This window comes from Lepisma saccharinum, chromosome 2, assembly GCF_977018435.1.
Source record: "Lepisma saccharinum chromosome 2, izLepSacc3.1, whole genome shotgun sequence".
Classification (NCBI taxonomy): Eukaryota; Metazoa; Arthropoda; class Insecta; order Zygentoma; family Lepismatidae; genus Lepisma; species Lepisma saccharinum.
In genome coordinates this window covers 169,416,972-169,435,224 of record NC_139230.1, presented here as the reverse complement: position 1 = coordinate 169,435,224, position 18,253 = coordinate 169,416,972, and positions in this window count along the sequence as shown.

Sequence of the window (18,253 nt, the reverse complement as noted above, 5' to 3'; positions counted from 1 at the left end):
TTTTCTGACATTTTCAATTGTTTTGCCATACACTGAATTGACCATCAATTTAAACAAGGTTTTATCAAATTGGCTCATTGCAGATGTTCGAAGCTCTGTGTTTGTATCAATATATGGTTTCAACCATCTTGAGTGCCTGAACCTTAAGACTTTGCCAATTTTGGTCACTTGAACACCATGATTCATCAGGAACTGGAGGTTTTTGTAATATATGACATAATTCTGTTTCGGCTCTAGAGTCGTCATCAATTTCTTCTGTTTAGAGCCAGGTGAACACTTAACCTCAGGAATTGGGGGCAGATCAGAAAATGTGTTGTGTAAATTATCAGGAATTGTCAGATCAACCTCTAAGAACAGGACATAGTTACTGTCATCAAAATCCTTAAGATCTTCAATATTGAAATCTTCAACCCACTCAAGCCCTGCATATGGCAGTTTTTTCATCATAGCATAACCATAGAGGCTGTTTGCATCTACATACAGTATATAATTTGATGGCAGTGCTGGATCATAATCAGGAATATATTTGTTATTTGCTCTGGCATATCTCTGAGAACATTGCACCATGCCTCCTCTTATACATTGTTCCATAAACAGATACATATCTTGATCTTGGATCAGATCCAATTGCATTTTAGTGTTTAAAAACATTGCAGACCATGCTAGGCCCGGAGCACTGTAAAAATACATTGGATCCAGCTTATAATTTTCCATGGAAGATTTTCTGAATGCCTGCAGTATATCAGCTAAGAGGGTCACATCAAGTTTTAAATAAGCCTTGTGATAATCACCAAATGTCTGGCATTTTAAATTGTTCCACATCAACTGGGCATGGTGATAATCTTCATCATTGATTCCAGATCCTCTGATTTTGCTGTAAAACTCTTGTTGTGGTGGCAGAGAACACTCATCAAATTTAGAAAAATCTGTAACATAATCATATGGATATACACCCTTCCGCCTAATTAATTTCAGCTCCTGATTTGGAAACAAAGCACATGTGATTTTGAATTGATCATCAGATAATTGAGTGGCCAGTGTAGCCAGGCTAGCAGACAGAATTCTGTATGAATCAAGAAATCTTAAGTGAATAGGAACACCATTAACTTTAATTATTTTGCTAATGGCAATATATTTCTCATTATTTTCAGCTAAAATATTTAAATTCTGCTTGTCAAACCCCTCGTACCTGATCAAATGATGAAAATCATAATTGGATGCACCATGGCAAAATATGGGGACAAATTTTGGTCTCTGGATCTTATTATTACAGCTATTACACAGGGCCATTAAGAATTTACCATCTGTATGAGAATGGTGTTTCACCTTGATATTTGCATCTGAAAATTCAGAATCACATACCGGGCATTTTTCTGCATTGTTGAAATCTTCAATCTGTTCCTCTGTTAAAGGCAACATGGGTTTTGATTTTAAGAAGACATTAGATGCTATGCAACGGCACTCATTTTCTATTCTTTGTGCAAATTCTTTGATGGCATCTGCTCCCATGTATAAATCTTTTTTACTAACAACCCCATCCTGTACAACCACATAATAAAAACTAGAAGGTTCATGTAACTGGTATGATGTAATTGAAGGTTCATCAGGATCTGGGCTACAGAATGCAAGGGGTTTGAGGTTTGATTCAAAATCACAGACTATATATGCTGGGTGTTCCAACAAGGCTTCAAATTTTTTGAATTTGGCATTTTCATTTGGGTTAGGCATAAGCATATGAACAGGTTTATGGTTGCCACAGTATTTCAGATGCTCAATTAACTTGTTTTTAGCAATTTCTGCATTCACTTCCCGAACCCCATTTATTATTTTTTTACCATCAAATACAGACAAACATCTTCTGCACAACTTGAATATTCTATGAGTTTTGTCTAGTTGTGTTCTGACTAAAGCTTCAAGATTATGTATCAGAGTATAATGGTGTGTATCATCCCCTTCAATTAAGAGCAGATCAATCGGAATAGCAGAATTATCATCTAATGTACTGATTCTGAGAGGTGCTATCAAGCAATTGCCACGGCCAGTAGAACAAATAAATACATTAATAGATAATTGTTTACCATTAATATCCCTGGCCTTTTTTTCAAATTTATCAATATTCTGAACAGACATTGGATATTCTAAACCCTCCATTGCTTCATCAAAATCATTTTCATGTTGTTTATAATAACTTATTCTCTCAGGATCCCTTAAAACTGGATACAAAGCAGCTAAAATACACCACATAAAGAATTTCTCATCATTATTTTCTATGTTAACCACGGCTCTTTTGTTTTTAATATTGGCAGGTAAAGGCAAATATGTAGATCCTTGTAATGGGTTGAATTCAGAAATATTAATATATAACTTGTGTGAAGATCCACATAGGTTCCATCCAGACTCTTTTCCAGAAAATTCAGAGTGTTTAATATTCAATTGATCTATCAAACTGCTTATTATTTTGTCTGAATTTGCATTTGAATATACCGGTACAGTTTCTGTTATGTGGGGCTGTGTAAATTTTGTGCCATTTGGCTTCTTATATTGTGTAAACAATTTGAGGGACAGCTTATAAGAGCCATTTTGTGCATTTAGAATTGCCTGCACATCAGAATTTATACTGTTCAAAAAATTCTTAATGTCACATTTTGGCTCTGATACAAACTGGTAATCCCTAAGTTGGCCATTAAAACTGCTATGGATAGGTGGTGCATAGCGTGGCTGCTTTGCCGGTCCAGCATTAACAGGTGTTTCATGCTTCCTTTTCAGACCAGATGTAGATGGTTGAGGGGGCAATGTTGATGACTGTGCAGAGCAAGTACCTTTATGTTTATAAGTGAAGTATTCCATGCTATATTTTCTATGGCATTTAGGGCATATTTTTGTGGGAGTTCTGCATTTGTCTGGATTACAATTCCTTTGATGCCTGGCCCAATTGGGGCTGGTTATATTCTTATTGCATTGATTACAATATTTTTGATTTGGCATTTTTGTTGTTGTTTATTATATAAGATTTCCTGGGGTTCAAATCAAAATTCTATGCTTAATAAAAAATATCAGTTGGGTTCAGCAGTGTGTTTTTGTATATTTAGTGTGTGTGTATGTGTGTATGTGTGTTAATATTTTTGGCTTTGGTATTTATATAGAATTTCTTGGGGTTCAAATCAAAACTCTATACTTAATAAACCTATGACAGGTTGTACAGGATAGCCTACATGCACAAAGATAGAATAAGTATTGATCCACTGCAGCACTGACCTTTCACAATTGCAGGTCTGCACAGGCATGTCGTGATGTGCAGGGAAAGGCATTGACCTAATACCATGTGTCATGTATTGATCTTGTATAACAAACTAGGGCAAATATAAACCCTTTGTTCAATATATTAGAAAATTCTATATATTGAATCAAACAAACCTATAATTCAATTTATACAAATCTGCTATATTTAAAAAAAATAAGAGGAGCACTGCAACAACACATCTGTACTCCTCAGCCACTCTCACAATACTAACTGATATGTAATACAAAAAGCTGTTGCATCATAATTTGTTGCACAACATAATGCAAAAGCTCTTGCATCATAATTTGTTGCACAATGCAAAAGCTCTTGCATCATAATTTGTTGCATAATACAAAAGCTCTTGCATCATAATTTGATGCATAACATGATGCAAGAGCTTAGTTTTTGGTGTGGGCAAAAAAAATATCAAGAGGGGCATATTTTTAACAAGCTTATGGACAACAATCTGACAGAAGTGCCTTTTGTAAGTGTGGACAAATCAATCTGAGGGGGCTCATCATTTCACAGGAACTTCCCGAGGGCATTTTTACAAAAATCTTGGATTAGACGGAGTACCACACTTGAGCAAAAGCTCATATGGGCATGTTGAGCAAGTTTTAAGTGTAGCCAAATCTGCCTGAGGGGGGTTCATCATTTATCGCGCCAATAGTATATACTTTTATACTACTCGTAACTACATCCTGATAATCATTCAATAAAGACTATATTGTCAGGGATGGAAACTGGCAATGATGGTTTAACTGGGTTCTTACAAACAAATGAAATAGGATATGTGTAAAATGAGAAAGTAAGTATCAGATCTGCAAAAGAAATTTTTGCCTGTGAATGAGATAAAAAATCAGAACTCATTATGACTTGAAAGGGGAGAACTTCTGAAATCCAAAAATGCCATTTCCAAGATAGTGAATTTATTTTTACAGATAGGAGAACCCTAGAATGCAAACTTAAAGAAGAACAAATAAATATATTTTTTTTTCAAATTGTGCTGTGCTAAAATAGAATATTTCCGATGTCTAGGTATAAGTGAAGTAGCACGCACGCGCACCCACTCTAATATTTCACTGGAAACTTCGATGGGAGGCGTGTTTCTGGTTCTAACTATATCTGGGTGTTTTCATTAGATCCATGGTATTTCGTGAGTAAATATGAAGGAAGTAAATAAACAAGACAAGTGGGTGGAAGGTACTGGAGAATCGTAGCTACGGAACCATTGAGAAGATATCCTTCGCCAAGATAGAGAATCTCTATATCCCTTGTGATAGAGAACCTATTAGAAGAATGAAAGGACAGATTAAAATATTAAATTTGATGTTTATCCTTTCGTCAAAATGCCTAGAAAACAATATAATTAATATACTTGTTCACTTCTATACAAAATAAAAAAACATGCCTCTGGTGGGGAACGAACCCAGGCCTTGCTGATGAAAGCTCTGCACGCTAACCAACACACTATCAACACTATCCAGTCAGTCTGTTTCCTTCCTCAACACCTGAAAAAGCAAATACATCTTAATTTCACTGATAATTGTTTCATTGTCTAGTGATAGAAACCACGTATGTCAAAAATAGACGCATTCTTTCTGTGAAATATCACATGTTTCGCACATCATGCTTCTCCGTTTACTGTCATTTGGACATTCACTTGGAAGTTAAAACTTAGCTTTGCGTGTGCATTTTCACGTGCATGTGTGTGACAAGAGTGGTGTGAACGTGTGTTGGAGGTTGTTCTAGGTATTATTTTCGTTCAAGCATTAATATAATTGTAAAATATAGAACTTAGTGTAATGCAAGGAGTGAAAATATAAACCCAGTCCTTCAGGTTCGTTCCCAAACAACATTAAATAAAGGAATTTAACGTGGACCGAGTATTAGTCCATGTCGAGAACACGAGACATTACTTCCGACAATCTTCATATCGTATTTCTTTTAGGCATCACTGCTCAATTTACAGAGATGTATACATTCTGTGTACAAGATATATGGAACAAAAAAGAAACTTATACGCAAATTATATTCATGTAGTTCTTTCGAAACAAAAGTAAGAATACAAGGTCAATAAGTACAAATGTAATGACCTTGGTTCCTTCAGAAAATTATGATATTGTAAGTATAATTGTAAACATGAATGTATGTTATTAAAATGTGAATAACAAAAAAAGTCGGTATGATAACTTCCCAACATACTGGGTTCGCCTCTCGTCGAAGGCAGATGTTTTTTTTTTTTTTTTTTTTTACAGTGCAGTGCCAACTAGTGTATACCTAGGATGGAATTAATTTGACATATCGGCACGACTGTAATTTTTAATAAACATTTAATGGATTTGAGAGTAACTACTCGATATTAAATTTCTTACAAAATGTGGAAAGGCAAGTAAAAGAGACATGCAGTTCTTGCTTTGCATATCACGCAAGATCAAGAAACAGTGGAACGTTAATGTGGAAATTCCTAGCAGCCACAGTGCCTCCCCCGTGGCGCAGTGGCAGTGTCGTCGCCTTGTAATCAAGGGGTCCCGGGTTCGATACCCGGTGGAGGCACAAGTGGTTCGGATCCCACTTTAAACTGTAGGTCCAGTCCCGATTAGCCTTACTGTGCATAAAGTGGACTTAAAACAGCAACTCAAACCAAGCAACTCCTAGCAGCCACGTCAGAAATTCGAGCTTTTATTAAAAAAAATATATTGGTTGAGTTATGAATAGAATTTCAATTTTTAAAATGAAAGTTAGCTAAGAACATATTAGGTTATATGAGTCGACAGATTTAGTCCAGATCTTAACATTATAATTGTGTTGTAAAATCTGTAGCTGTATACTATAAAAATCCAACTGAGGGATGGCATGGGTTTGAGTCCGCCTGGGTTCTCGGCCTGTGTATAGGACCGGTAGCAACCCACCATCGTGAGGAAATTGGGGAGCTACGAGAGAGTAGCGAAACCCGGTTTCGGAAATCTCCTATAACGGCTGAGGGTTCGACGTGCTGACCCTATGTCACCCCATTACCGGTTGAAGTTCTCCACACCTCTATGTAGGATTGTGGGAGGGAGGCTGGCAGTCGGGAGATAGGCCAAGGCTCTTCGAAGGTTGTCGCGCCTTGGGTTATTTATTATTTATTTATTTAAGAAGGAAAAAATCTAAGGTGCATTTCGAAATTAGCAGGTGAAGCCATGGATTAAAATGCATGTGCTGTGGTTACAGATTTTTTAAAAAATCACTGTCTAAATGCAGATTCGAACACACACATGTTGGTGCCTCATTGGCAACTAAATGAAAAAAATCTGTAACTGCGCTCGAACACGCATCCTTCAGAGCGTGAAGGTCGACTCCACTCACCTACACCTTCTATTAGTATGTATTTATTTACTTATCATGTAAGTTGTCTAATTGTTTCACTACTGGCGACGCGAATTTCTTTTCCGTTATTTTCTTTCAAATGTAGTTGCTTTTCCAGGCCGATACATTTTTTACCTTCTGCCACCCATAGAGATCTTTATGAAACACATTATTGGGATGCAACTCACAGAAAGGATAATATCTTAGTTTAAAAGAACTTGAGGTGGGAATGATGTGTTCAGTCACACATTTGACCTCAAAATTTTTCATCCATGAAGTTTTGCTTGCAACGCCGCCATCAACCGAGCATTTATTTTCTGGACATATAATACCTAACCCAAACTCAAATTGTTTCTCTACGGTCACGCTAGATGGTACGCTGCAAAGTGCACAGGTATACCGATGTATTTCAAAAGTGTTCTAAGTTTCTCAATTACACCTTGTAAATAACCTACTGTCAAAATTATCTTCCTCTGAGATAATTCGCCTTTTTTTGCAGCTATACATTACGATAGTCCTCCTCCGTAGTCGAGCGGGTTAAAAAAAAAAAATAAAAAAAAAATAAAAAAATAATAAAAAAAGAAAAAAAAGAGAGAAAAAAAAATAGAAGAAAAAAAAGAAAAAAAAAAAAAGAAAAAAAAATAAAAAAAAGAAAGAAAAAAGGGAAAAAAAGAAAAAAAGAAAAAAAAGAAAAAAAGGAAAAAAGAAAAAAAAGAAAAAAAGGAAAAATAAAAATAAAAATAAAAAAAATAAAAAATAAAAAATGAAAAAAAAATAAAAAAATAAAAAAAATTAAAAAAAATAAAAAAAAATTTAAAAAAAAGCGGGTTAAGGCGTTCACTCGTCTTGAGATCGTTCGCTGCGGGACGGCGTTGGTTCGAATCCGGCTCTCGTCGGAATTTATTCGGCCTACGTATAGGGCCGGTGGCAACCCACCATCGTGAGGAAATTGGGAAGCTCCGAGTGAGTGAGCGTAACCCGATCGAGAAGACCTGCAACGGCTGGGGGCTCGTCGGGCTGATCCCTCGACACTCCAATACTGATCTGAGATCTCCACGCTACAACAGGTGACGGAGGAACAGTGTGGGAGGGAGACCAGCAGTCGGTAGGTAAGCCAAGGCCCTCATCGGGCTGTAGAGGTATGGGTTATTATTATACATTACGATAAGTGTGCATTAACAGCACCCACTCATGAGTCCCAAAACAAAACTGCCTCCATACAGCACGCACCGAAATTGACAAAAACAGCATTTTAAATTCAAAGCTGTGCTAGCAAAGTGTTGCCAACTCTTCTCTACATAGGGTGACCAGACGTCCTCTTTTATCCGGACATGTCCTCCTTTTTAGGTGTCTGTCCGGCGTCCGGGCGGATTTTTTTAGAAATCAGTAAATGTCCTCCTTTTTTTGGAAAGAGTTTAGAATCGAAAATATCAAATGTGTTGCATAGAGAATGCGTTCATATATAACGATCAGATTATCATTTAATGCATATCAATTGGGGTGCGTTAAGTATTCGAGCAATGCTCGCCTAGCGTCTGGGAGCTGAACACGATCACTTTCCCGACTGAGTCATTAGTAGGGTGAGGATTTATAGGCACTAAAAACCTCTCAAATAGGCAGTCAGATAGGTACGAAAATGATGAACATAGGCACTTAAAGAGGCACTATTAACTAAGAAAAGGCACGAAAATAGGCACTTAAAAGTAGGGTGACCATAATATTTTTACCCATAAACGGGACATCCCAAGGAGGTGAGTTTACCCCCTCTTAAAAAGTTTGGTTACGCCTAATCATAAAATTATTGTTATCATTAACGTATTATTATTATGATTTATTAAAGTATGGATCTCATAATTGATAAAGAAAGTAAAGTGCTCCCCTGTGCTTTGCACCACGCCATGAAGGCCTACAGGGGTGTGGAGTTAGGACCCCACACTTTCTTGATCACGGCCGAAGGTGGGGGTGATGTGATCAGCACCACGCCCCTGGCCGCCTTTACCCCCCAGAGTTTCCTGCAGGTACCAACTTTACACGACGCTGGGTGGACGCCGGAGGCGCTTGAACAGGTGGAAAAAATCCTGGTTCTTCCCTGCCGGGGATCGAATCCGGGTCTCTCGCATGGCAGTGAGAGTCAGTATCTCATGCATGATACATACAATAAAATTAAACATTATCTCCCGTTGTCAAAATATATTAATTATTATAATCTCGGTATAACTGGTCCCTTCTGAACAGCCTTTGATGTTTGCTCTATGTTGAAGTTTGAGAAATGTCAGAAGTATTTGTTATTTGATTATTTGAGGACCAGTGAATGGGAACAGCGTTGTACTTCACCAGCCGTTCATAAAACTCCCCGAAAAATTAACCCCCCATACATGACACAACGCGAAATTTGTTTTTGGAGTTTGTTTCAAGACGCATTATTTTACATTCTTGTTGCAAGTCCATATTGAAACTGCATGTATGCATCTTGGCCATGCTTATTCACTGTTCTACAAATAACGGAACACATACAAAACAATTTTAACTTTTTTTTAGCATGAAATGTCTCAAATTTATACTTGGTTTTCAAGTTAACTCCTAGACTTTTTATAAAACAGGAAAAATAGTGTTTTCTTAATAATATCAACGGGACGACCAGAACACTACTCTGAAATGGGACTGTCCCGGTAAAAACGGGACGTACATTCACCCTACTTAAAAGGGACTCTAAAATTTACAAAAATACATAAAAATAGGCATTTAATATGAACTTATTTCAATTTTCTTCTTACAATGCACAGTTATACCATAGATAAGGATATCCTTATGTGTGGTTATATACTGTATTAGCACTTCAGTTTATACATGAAAGTGCGCTAACGATTAACAAACTATTAATACCCTTTTGATCGAAATTCACATTTGCGGGGAATCGTCAGTTAAAGTCATTCTCACAAGACGAACAACAATTTGCACCATTGTACTAGAGACGTTCAATATATAAGTTTCTCTGTGCTATAAAATATTGTATAAAGCAATGCCATTAACAAGAAGCACATGGCTGACAAGCGCCATCCTTCGTCTACAAGTAACAACAATCGATTCGTTATCAGACGTGAAGGCGCATGCGCTCAAGGGCGAAAAGTAAATGCTTGTTCGGAAAACGCGGGCTCGCGTCATAAGGAGTTCAGAAGCATGGATGCTAAGGGTGTTCTGCTTATGGACTTTTTGGAACAAGGAAGAACAATTAATGCTGACCGTTATTGTCAAACATTGGATAAACTGAGAAACGCAATTCGACATAAGCGACCAGGTCTCCTGTCAGCTGGTGTCATTCTTTTTGACGATAACGCTCTCCCCCACTCAGCAGTGCAAACACAACACAAAATTGAAGAATTGGGGTGGGAACGGCTGCCCCACCCTTCATACAGCCCCGATTTAGCGCCGAGTGATTTCCATCTTTTTCCGGTGTTAAAGTCTGAATTGCAAGGTTACTGTTTCGAAACAGATGAAGAATTGAAGCGGAATGTGAGAATAGTGCTCAATAGCCAGAGCCCTGATTTTCTTGCAAAGGGTATGGACAAATTGGTGCAACGATGGGACAAATGCCTGAATCTCCATGGGAATTATGTGGAGAAGTGAGGAAGGATCCTCCTTCACATGTATGTATTGTTTTCTAATGTATCTTAAAAATAAATTTTTTTACAGCATACGGAAACTTATACTGGGTGATTTTTTTAACCTGAATCATTTGAATATCTTGAAAAAAAAAATCATCCTACAAAAAAATGTTCCAAATAAATTGTTGATAAGTAGTGTATATTAGTTGTTTCAAAATAGTACTTAGTAGGTATGGTCTTTTTTTACCAATTGAATATCACTTTTTGACATACTTTGACAATTTTTTGTCGATGTTTTAGCGTTTAGCGATGTTTTAGTACAAATTTTCACTATACTCATTTTTTCCCCACTCGTACTTGGTAGGTATATCATGATGTTACGTGATACAACTTAACCTATCCTTTTTTTACGATTATTTAATTTTTTTACGATCCTAAGTGATATAACTTAACCTATCATTTTTTTTATTTAGGTACTGTTTGAACGTTATTATTTGAGGATCATATTTTGTAGGTATTTTTTTCATCAATCGAATATAAGTTTTTGACATATTTTGACAATTTTTTGTCGATGTTATAGCGTTTAGCGATGTTTTAGTACAAATTTTCACTATACTCATTTTTCCCCCACTCGTACTTGGTAGGTATATCACGATGTTACGTGATATAACTTAACCTATCTTTTTTTTTTACGATTTTTTTTAATTTTCTTACGATCCTAAGTGATATAACTTAACCTATCATTTTTTTTATTTACGCACCGAACTAACCTACAAGGGGGACTCCGTTTGTTTTAATATTTCAGTATTATAAGGTTTTCACAAATTTTATATAACCTAAAATGTGTTGGATGTTGATTTTTAGTATGTGGCAATTTTTTATGAATTTAAAACTGCTCTGTGACCCTCTCGTTCTTCACGTCGTAGGCGAAGGACTTCTCTGCAATCAGGATGACGCTGCATAGGGTATCCTCGGGCAAGGCATCGTGGAACTCGCAGACGACCTTGATGTTGGTTCGATCGTTGACCACAACCTTCTTTCTCTTAGATGTGTTGATGACGGTCATGGGTCTCCGTGCTTTGAACTCGCTGGGCGTGTAGTACATATCCACGCTTCCCTCGGTCACGCGTTTGTAAGCCGAGAACGCTTCGTAAAGTTTGAGGTAATCGTTTTTGGTCACGTCGAGGTTGTAATTCTCGCGCGGGAACACTTCGTTGCGTCCATTCTTCAGATAAACGTTCTTGATCTTGCAGTCGTCGAACTTGCTGGAATCTTTCTCCTGGTTGTTATCGCGCCCGGTCTGAAAAAGCACCACGACGAAATCTGGCATGTCGAACTGTATGTTGTTGAACTGCGTCGTCACGTCGAATTCCATGTGACTTCCCGACGCCATCTTCTGCACGCACTGGTAACCGTGAAAGTGAATCAACACCTGCGGACTTTTCAAGATCTCCGCTTTGTACTTGAGGGCGTAGTTCGTTTCGTATTCCACCACCGGCATTCTCAATTCCATGCTTCGGATGACGCATTTCGCTGCTTCGGGTAAAGTATTGGCTATCGGCGTGGTGCCGTCCGGACCCAAAGTAGCGTATCGCATCAGTGCGTCGTTGTCGTTGGCCGCTCTTCGAAACGTGAGCCTCAGTCCTCCCTTCCACATGATCTCCTTGTAGTCCGAGAAGAAACCAGGCAGCAGACGCATGGGAAAGAGCACCGTGTGACTTCTCGTCGATATTTTGGCCCCGGCTTCGAATCCCCCGGCCTGGTAGTACGCTGCGTCTGTTTTGGATAATTTCAACGTTCCCACCGCCGTCGACGTGATGCCTGGATAATCTATTCTGTCGATGACGGTGTTGTGTTTCCTCACCTCCACCTGCGAGAACAGGTGAGGCACGAAGTTGTCCACGAGTATCAAGTTTGCTGCTGCGGGAAACGCGTCTCCGCTTTCCTTCTTCACCACGTCGAATTGAAGGTAGAGGTCCGCTCTGTGAGGATGAATGAACCCGTCGCCTACGTCCACGTCGTATTCGATCTCCCTGTTCGCTTCGTTCAGATTGGCGAACGTGCGACGGTTGGGAGGGAAAGATTGCAATTCGTAACTTTCGATTTGCTCCATTTTACATGTATGGTTATTTATTATACGTTGATCTCCACGATGGCCGTCGTAGTGGCACCTGCGAAATCCACCACGTCTCCTTTCTCGTTCGTCACCACCAACTCTATGTCGTCTATGCGGTTGCGACATACTGGAAAATAGATCGGCGAAGAGGGCGTGTAGATGATCGGTTCCATGAACTCGGAACTTGGTTTGAAAGTGGCTATGATTCCCGTCTGCTTGTGACTTCCCAGTAAACCGTCCGAGGATTTCGTGATCATACCTTCGGCCACGTTGCAGTGTACGTTCAGAGTCTCTATGGCCAAGAATTTAGGAATGTTGGTTGCTACGTGCTTGATGCCAGCTTCGAGTTTGGTGTTGTTCTCGAAACCTAAAAGTTCTCCCATGGTGCCCAGGTCCACGGTCTCCGTCGCGGATAGGATTTCCACTCTGTGCGTGACCGAATTTTGAGAAAGGTACGTGCCTTTGGGTAATTGAGCTTGCAAAGTGGAAAGATTGTATTGTCCTGGTGTGACGACGATGTGTTCGCTTCCTACGCTAATTTTGTTGTTGTGCTGGGTGACGTTAGGTATGAGGTACATGCTGTAGAATGCACGCAGAGCCACGGATTTAGGATAGACGATGTCGTCGTGCAGCGTGAGTTTCAAGATTGAAGATTCGCTCGTGAGATGGAACACGCCCATCCTAGTGATGCTGTTTGAGGTTCCACAATGCTTTCTGAAAATCTTCGATCGTAGGGTTATTTATTTTAGAGAGAAACGCGAGCACGGAAAGGCAGAGATGACCGCAGTTCACGTCTCCGAAATCTTGAATGCGTTCGTCGTTGTAGTATATGGAGGTTTTGTTCGTTTTCAGATAATGAATTAAATTTGTAGGTGGAACACCTCCGAAAGAATCGAAAACGAATGCTTTATCATCATTTTTGTGGTAACATATCCAATGCGTGCCTGGATTTTCTTGACCGTCCAAGTTGACTACTCCGCATTCTCTTCTTTTAACGCTTGAAGGTAACGAGTCGGACATGAAAACTCCTCTGAAGTGTTTGATTCGTAACGGTCCGATCAGAGATTCAATGTCTCGGTTGGTGAGTGCTTCTGTTTCTTTTTTTTAAACTTTCTCATCACGCCCTTTCCTCCTTTCTTCTCCATGGCCAGGTTGTGACGTTTCTGTTCTTCCAATTCCGCCTTGTTTTTCTTCGAGTCGATGACGGTTTTCGCGATGGCGGCACTTCCGCCAGCCAAACTTCCAACGGCCCCCAATGCTGCCAGGATGGCCGGGATGCTGAATATGAAACCTCCGATCTTTTGCTGTTTCCGCGAACGCTGCAATCTTTTCAATTGAGGTGTGCTGAGCAGCAATTTCATTCCATGTCCTTTCGACAAGCAAGAACGTTTCTTCTCGCGTTGTTTCTTGGTGAGTAACCCATCGAGGGCACCTAGATTTTTAAGATTGGAGTATGGTATCTGGTACACGACACCCTTGGGCTTCATGTTGATGCTCTATGTGTTATTTTCACGGTATGTTATTTATATATATATTCTGAGATTTTTTTTGTGTAGTTTTTTACGGTATGTTATTTATATATTTTCAAGGCCTCGCAGTCGTTACACAAATTCTATTACGTGTTTCGTTTTCTTGCCAAGAAGTTCCTTTGTCCCCTTGTACACGATTCGAGTTTTGTTCTCGATTAAAATAGATAGCTTCTCGTCGGATAACATGTTAGCGTATCGATCTGGTAAAAATAGACTGTATTGTGCGTTGAGCAACAGGCGTACCTTGGGACCATACTGGGTAGAAACGATTGAACCGGAAGTTATCGTGTAAGGTTTGTCGACTTCCAATTCCTGAATTTTTACATACTCGACTGACAAATTTAGCATTTGTTTTAATGCTTGGAGATCGCTTATTTTTTCAGTTGTCATATCAAGAAAAATTTCAAAGTGTTAGAGAGAAATTTAATTGCTTTTTTTTCACGATGTGTGTTATTTATATATACCGAAGATTATTTTTTTACGATGTGTGTTATTTATATATCAAGTTTTTTTTTTTACTGCATGTTATTTATATACCCCACCCCAATTTTTGTTTTGTGTTCATGGCGATGGTGGTACCTAGTGCGGCGACCCGTTCACCCAGCGATGCGTCTCTGCTCACGAACCTTTCGAAAGCTGCATGTTCCAATTTTTTGTCTGCTTCGTGACGTGCGTCCAGATCCGTCTGCGTGGTGTTGTAGGCGATGTCGTGATCTTTGCATGCCGCGTCCAACGGATTCACACCCTTGTCTCCTCTCTCCAATCTTTTCTCGAGTTTGGTACCCGGTCCGCAGTACTGGTAGCCAGGTAGATGCATCTCGAAAGGTAACTTGTTGATGATGTCGTTCACGAGTCCTTTTCCTTCGGCCACGTTCCAGAATTTCGGAGGCAGCGTGTTGATGATTTTGATCAGGTAACCTATGCCCTTGTCGTCGTTCACGATGAAGTTGGAAAGTTTCGTGCTGATCATGTCCACGATGCCAACCTTCTCGTTGTAGAAATTACGGTTACCTGCATTCTCTTCGCCGGCTATCACCAACAATCGATCCACGAGTTTCCTAACGTCGTCCACCCAAACAAATTCTTTGGGTAACGTGTTGTAGCGTTTGACGCCGCTGCCTGTTTTGACCTGGTTCCAAATCGGTTTGATGAGATTCCTGTACTTCTCGCCGCTGCTCGATTTCACCCTATTCTGCGAGGCGTCGTTGTTCTGGTACAAGGCATCCGTCATGATCAGAATTTCCTTGTAACTTTGGTAATCTTCGTCGGTGTAATCTTTCGGCTGCTTTTTGGCGACGAGTTCCCACAGTCCCACCGTACCCGGATACCTGTTCCAACTATCCTTGTCGCCTAAATTGACTTTAATGTCGTTGCCTTCGAAGGTCACCTTCGATTTCCCAATCTTCCACACCACACCACCACCCTCGCTGGTTTCCATGCTGGGATACAATCCGAACACTTCATCCTTGTCGAATTTCCCCGTACTCAGGTAGTCTCGTGCCAAAGGCCCCAACTCAATTTTATCCGAAGACGAGGACGTGCTACCAATAGCTCGACGTCGTGCCGGTGCATCCTTCAGTTCGAACGGCGTCGAAGGAATGCTCGAAATGGGCGTGGGTACGGCGTAACTTTTAGCTGCGAGCGGTACGAGTTCATTAATCAAATTTTTATTTTGTTCCGTGACACTTTTAATTTCTTTACCTAGACCGCTGATGGCATCGATCACGGGTTGATCCTGACGTTTCTTCTCTTCGTAGAATCCGCGATTCTCGGATTTCCAACCTTTGAAGCGTTTCGCGAGGTAATCGCGAAGCTTGAGATTTTCGTCTTCGATTTTTCGTTTCGTCATGACGTTATTTATACACGTCGTTTCTCACAACGTTGCAACGTTTAGAAAGTCGTTGATTTTGTTTCTGTATTTTCCATCGTTGGGTTTCCTCGTCATGTCGATCGTCACGAATCCGAAATCGTCACCGTTCCAGCAAGTAGAGCAGCAGCGTTCCGAAAATTGATTGTAGTTCATGTCTCCGCCTACGTAGTCATCGTACGCGTGCTTGAGGTTGGTGTGATCTTGACGAAACAAACATATGAAATTAGCGTTGTCGCGTACTAACTGTTTTGGAATTTTGGAAAACGTTTGAGCTAGGTAGAAGCAATCCATTCCTTTGTGACGACCTTGCGTGAAAAAGTTGCGAATTTCATTTTGATTTTCCAGGATGGCGTCGTCGAACACAACAACTGAATTTTCACGACAATCGTCGAGTGGTTTTATTTCCGAGGCAAACGTTGCAATGTCCAGACCATCGTACAGTTTCATCAGTTGCTGGTATTTGGATTGCTCTAAACTTTTCGAGAACACGTACAGGTGCCTGTTCTTCCAATCTAACCAATTCGGTGCGAGGAGAAAATTGTCCACGAGCAGTGTCGTTTTTCCACACCCCGAAGGACCTACGATCAGACAGCGGATGCTGTCGGGGAGCAACTCGCCGTTCTTTTTCTTCGTTTGACTTTCCGGATCCGGTAGACGCTTCACCACGTTCCACGTACTCACAAGATCACTTCGTCCGCGTCGATCCAACTCTTTTCCGGAAGTCCCAGCCATTTGACAAACAGTTTGTCACCTTTCCTACGCAATACTTTCTCGATGAGGTACGTGTCGGGGTGTTTTGTTTTAGAGAGTTCCTCTTCGTAAAATCTTCCTTTCAAAATCTCGCCGCCACTATCTTTTATTATATACGTGTATCGGTTTCCAGGTAAAACTCGAACCACCGTAAAAAGTTCCGTGCTCCAATTTTTTGTGAACCCCTTCTCGAAGGTGCGTTTGAATTTGCTGATCCTCACCCGGTCTCCAATTTTGTATTTAGCTTTTTTTGTCGTGGGTGTGTACTTTGGACAGTAAACGGTAGAAATTAAATGCTGCTCGTCAGACTTGGTAACGTCAACTGGCTTCATGCCTATCGTTCTGTGTACCGTATCATTATAGGTGTCGACGAGTTCCGGCAGGATGTCGACCCATTTGTAATTTCCCCGAAGCGTGAATCGTTTCCACATGTGTGTTTTCAAGGTTCGATTGAATCTTTCCACGATGCTGGCCTTGACGTCACTGAAGGTCGAATAATGTCGAATGCCATGTTTTTGAATAAACTTTTGGAATACGGCGTTGTAAAATTCTTTACCGTTGTCCGTTTGCAGAAACCGTGGTCGTCTGCCACCGCTTTTGCGAAAAATTAATTTGAATGCTTCCGTGACGCACGTTCCCGTTTTCGCCTTCAAAGGTAGAGCCCATGCGAATTTCGAAAACGTGTCTATGACGGTGAGGAGGTACTTGTTGCCCTTGTTCAATTTATGTACGTTTTTCAAATTGCCGCTACTCATCTCCACGAGGTCACTTTGCCAGAGGTCGTCGATGCCCTTGGTTACCACAGCCAAACGTTCGTAGTTGCGGCGTGCAGGTTTATGCAATTCTTCGACGATGGCTTGCCTAGACATTTTTTTGTTTAGAGATTACGTTTCAAGAGAAGCACAAGCGTGATGGGATTCAAAGAAGGTGGCACTTCGCTCGTGTTTTGAATGATCAGCTTATCGCCGGCACTCACGTCGAAAACGGTGAGATCTTCGTCTTCGTGTATTTCATATATGTTGCGCGTTTCGTTCCAACGTGCCAGAGGAATGTTTCCTGCTTTCTGGACACCACGATTCGATATCAAAGTCATGGTGGGAACGCTAGCTTTTCTGCCGTGAGACCAGTACGAAAATTCGTTTATCTGAATCGTGCCATCGAGAAGAAACTTGTAGTACGGATGATAAGGATGCAACATGTACAGTTTGTTACCTTCGACGAACGTGGAGATTCTTTGTTGATTGGGTACGCTGTTGATTTCGATGGCTTGCAGAGAATGCAGTTTAGCGAATTTAGTGTCGACGCTAACGAGGTTACTGTGAACTTGTCCGAGTTTATTTTCGATGGGCAGCAAATGCTCGACTATGGTATCCGTTACGGCAGAAAACGACGGTTTGATTTTCACTTCCACGTTCAACTGCTTGTAGTTTTCGTTGAGTTCTTGCAACTTGGCACCGAAAGAGGCCTGCGTCGATTCCTGCGTGGATTCCAGCACTCCAACTTGATCTCTGATGTTGACGACGATGCTCTGAAGGTTCTCGACTTGATTCAATTTCGAGCTCTTCTCGGTAAGATCGTTCACGATGCTTCGCATCTCTGTAAACTGCGTGTGAAGGTCAGCGACGCTCTGCGAAGTGGGCAGCGTCGACACCAGCGAACTAATTTCGTCTCGAATCTGTTCCACGTTCGCCGTTTCCGTTTCTAGTCGTTTCAGCATTCGAGATATGTTTCTTTTCAAAACGTGCAATTCTTTGGAGG